General features: G+C 51.9%; 1 long non-coding RNA gene across 1 annotated transcript; it reads right to left on the bottom strand.

Annotated features, from left to right (window-relative positions):
• Nucleotides 1-511: 511 nt before the first annotated feature.
• On the bottom strand, nucleotides 512-3,677 carry LOC111812504. The gene is made up of 3 exons (XR_002817996.1): nucleotides 3,570-3,677; nucleotides 1,072-1,328; nucleotides 512-934 (listed from the first exon to the last, which is right to left on the bottom strand). It is a non-coding gene; the product is annotated as an uncharacterized LOC111812504 (long non-coding RNA).
• Nucleotides 3,678-4,128: the final 451 nt, after the last annotated feature.

Genomic DNA, 4,128 nt, shown 5'->3' with positions numbered 1-4,128 from the left:
TCTGGTGACATTCTGTGGCCTGGTTTCCTGCCCCACCCTGTGCTGGGCCCGCCACAATGCCCTGGACCGTGCCTTCCCCAAGAGGGAGGCTAGAGTCAGACACTGAGTGGAGGCCCATTATGGGTGGGCTCTGTCGTCGTCCCAACCGCCATGTTCCGTAAGTGGCTGGAGCGGCCCGTGTTCTGTCCCCTGGGAGCCTGCCCACTGGTGACGTGATCGTGCATACAAAATACTACTAATCCCCTGAAAAGTGATTAGAATTAATAAATATGCTGAGCAAGGTTACAGGTTAAATAAAAGATTAATAAGTGAAATAAAATCTCTTCTATTTTGTACACATATAACTAATAATCCAAAGATAAAGCTAAGCAAACAGTTCCCACCTATAATTCTGCACAGTGCTATCAAAAGATGTAAAGGAAAAGCCCTAAAGAATAACAGAAAAAGGGCAAAACTTGGGCTCTGGAAACTACACTACATTGTTGGAAAAAATTAAAGTGAAGTTACCTGCTTTTGATTTTTGAGTAGTGCACATTCTTTATATATTCCGGATGGAAGTACTTTATCAGATATATGTACTGGAAATACTGTACTGTAGTCCATGGCTTGTCTTTTCATTTTTTACTGGTACGTGGAACATTTTTCATTGTGCTGATGTCAGATTTATAAAAATTTTTCTGTTTAGTCACTTTGGAGTCGTGTGGGAGGAAACAACCCAACATCACGAGTACACTTTATTCCTCTGCGAGCGTCACAGCTTAGCTTAATTTAGATTACGATCTGCGTGGCGTCACAAAGGGTCTGCAGAGCGACCTTGGTGGCGAGCCGGTGTGGTGTGGGACTCCTAAGCCACCGCCGTGCTGCTCCCGGCTGTCGTCACCGTCTTCTTCCCGCATGAACCTCAATGTCCTCTGTCTTCTCGTGCCCTCCAAGCCTTCCCCAATCAGCGCTTGTCAGGACTCTGCCAGCCACGCACGCTTGCCTCCCGCCCAGCCCACAAGCCCTTGTCTCCCTGCCTCCTCCTCCTCCTCCTCCCCAGGGTTCTTGCCTTCTCCTGTGGCATTCCTTTACCTCTCTCCCGCCTCTCCTCCCTGCCGGAGGAGGAAGCCTTCCATTGCCTTTGTTCTGGTGCCAGGCGGCAGTCTACCACCCTCTCTCTGCATGGTGGTGCCGCTTGGTCCAGTGTTGCAGGATAAATGAGCCGCTCATTACACGGGGCCGCATCTCACAAGCACCGGGATCCTGCAGCGGGAAGGCGTCTCCTCAGGAGCTCCCTTCTGCGTCCGCAGCTCTCCCCATGTCTGTACACACTTTCTTGGTTATCGTTGCTATATGGTGAATTTGAGATTGGAATTGTAAGCGGATCAATTTTATCCTTCTTTTTCAAAGTTCTTTTTCAATAAGTTCTCTTGACGCTTCCACAACAATTTGGGGGTTGAGGCTAATTTGTTAAATGTTTTGGTAGAATTAGCCAGTAAAGCCATCTGGCCCAGGACTTTTAGTTATGGTTTGCTATTTTGATTGCTGATTTAATCTCTCTACTTTAAAAAGTCTATTCAAAACTTTCTGTTTCTTCTTGAGTCATTCTAACTTGAGAGAGCATTTCTGAACTTGTATAGTTTGGCTAATTTCCAGAGTCTTTAAAAGGTCGTTTATTACAATTTGATTTTCTTTTCTCTCGGGGGAGGGCATTGGGGACTGGAACCCACGGCTTCCACACTGAGCGGTATGTAGCTCCCACTTTTTAAAGTTTAGAGATAAGATCTTGTTAAATTGCCTGGGCTTGGCTCAAACTTGTGATCCTCCTGCAGACTTGTGCTCCATGTCTGCCTTAGTTTTTGGGTTTCTTGGGGGGCACTAGGGATAGAACTCAGGAGCTTGTGCTTGCCAGACAGGTACGTATGCCGCTGAGCTATCTCCCTGGCCCTCGCTAAGTATTGTTAAAAGGATTCTCCAAGCTGCTCTGTCCACCACTCTAGTCTTCCTTGCTCCTCCCCACCTTTACTGCAATTATTTACATAGATAACACAAACCTATGCTGCCATCTGCTCTTACCTCTGCCTATTGGATTCACTGTCTTTTCTTTGACTGTGTTACTTCTTAATATCTTGAGGATGTGCGTGCTGTTCCCTGTCTTCCAGTGGTTACTGCAGACAGTTTTAGCCGCTGCCTGAAGCCAAGGACGTCCCCCTCCTCAAGCACAGAGCGCTGTCCCGGCCAGCTTCCGCACCACGTCCCTCTTTGCCCTGCTGTGGTCATTTCCCTAGATGGGGTGGTGTGACCCATGATCTTTAATTTTCCTCGTGGGCCCTTCCTGCCTGTGACAATGACACCGGCCAACTCACTGCTGCCTGGAAGCTGTGCTGACAAAACAACAAATACAAAAATTAAAGATCACAGCATGCAATTCTCTAAGGCCCACGGCCTTTCCTTTTCCCACTTCTCTGCTTTGCTTGTGACAGCAAATGCTGAACTCTTCACAGGACTTCCCGCTCCAGAGCTCGCTTTCGTCGCCCTCCTTCCCTGCGGTGTTTTTCACTTGTTCCCTGGGTCACAGGCGGCGCAGCCTGCGTGACCTCACGCAAGCCAGCCTTTCCTCCTCTCTGCCTCCACTCGCACTCTTAGGGCTGGAGAAGTAGCTGATTCAAACCAAGTGTACACCAAAGGCTGAATGTCATAGAGAAATTGTGTGACCGGAGCAGGCTGCACCCCATGCACTTGTGCCCTACTGGGGACGGGCGTCACGTGGGCTCCTTCCTGCGTGTCCCCCCTCCCCTGCACCCCTCTCTCCCCTTCTGGACTCCCAGGCCACCAGCTCCCCGCTTGTCTGCTGCAGTCACAGCAGCCCTGTCGAGAATCTGTGAATCCACGTGCGCCCTTCACTCTCCTCCCCACGTGGCCACCTCAGCCCTCGCCTAACTCCCCACCCAGGGGCTCCTCCTGAGATGGCCTTCTTCTGGTCTCCCTGCACTGGGAGCTTCAGGCTCTGCCCCACCCCACCTGGCAGCCACGGGGAACACTGCGCCCCAAGCTCCTCCCTGGAGACCTCATGTGTCCTGGGGAGCAGTGGCCTCCCGGTTTCTCTCCGGTCCTTCATGGGCCTGGGGCTTCTCCCCTGACCTCTACTCTGTGTAGAGCCCTGTGGTGGCCTCACCTGTCTCCTGCAGGCGAGAGGCATCGCTGCCTCCGGACCTGAGCCAGCACTGAGGTGTCCTGCTGTCACCCCCACGCTCTGCCCCTACCCCCCGTCCCCCGCACACTCCACACGTGGTGCCACAACACGTCTGCACACCTGAAGAGAGCTGGCCATTGCCAGGACCCCGGGCTGCCCCGCTCTCCCCTGGAAGGCACCCCAGCACTGCTGCCCTGCCGCCTGTGCAGTTAGCTCCTTCCATCGCAGTGCGGTTGTTGCAGGGCTTGTTGGCTCTGCCCTCCTCCCGTTCGTAGGACCTGTCCCCTTGGGTCACTGCCGCAGTGCTTCCTCGTTGGCCCCTTTCCCTTCCTCTCTCTCTGGACGACATTACGTCCTCCTTTGTGGTCTCAGCGCCACTCTTCCTGCCTCCTCATACCTGGAATGAAGTGCATCTGGCCTCTGGAGCAGAGGGCAGAGAGGTGAACCTCCAGAGCCGGTGACGCGGCCTGAACACAGCAGCAGAGCTGTCACCGCTGTCTCCAGGGTCCTCTAGAGGCCACGCCTGTGTCCACATGGACTTCCGGTCCCCACAGGTCTTTGTACGTTATAGACATAGATTCTACACACGTAGTTTTGTTTTACCTGCTTTAAAACTACGCACACATCCCACAGGCCTGGGAAACAGGGACTCAGTTTGCTTTAGGGCACAGTGCCTGATGTGGGGACATTCTGGGAGGAATGTCATTCCCCGTCTCCTCTGACCCCAAGATGTCCACATCTGAATTCCTGACCTTCTTCAGCCGTAGAACCCCTGACTCTTGCTGTAGCTAGAGGCCTGTCCTCTGATACTTCTGATTTTTCCCTTTGTTCCCTTTTTTCATGTAGGTTTTTTTTTTTCTTTTTTTAAATGATTGGGCCAGGCAGAGGTAAGTAAATAAGTAAATGCTTCTTCCTTGGTACGGACCTCTTGTGTGATTGCAGCCGTAAACATGCTT

The sequence above is a fragment of the Octodon degus genome, unplaced genomic scaffold, assembly GCF_000260255.1.
Source record: "Octodon degus isolate 3935 unplaced genomic scaffold, OctDeg1.0 scaffold00126, whole genome shotgun sequence".
NCBI lineage: Eukaryota > Metazoa > Chordata > Mammalia > Rodentia > Octodontidae > Octodon > Octodon degus.
This window is presented reverse-complemented; position numbering and strand designations above follow the sequence as displayed.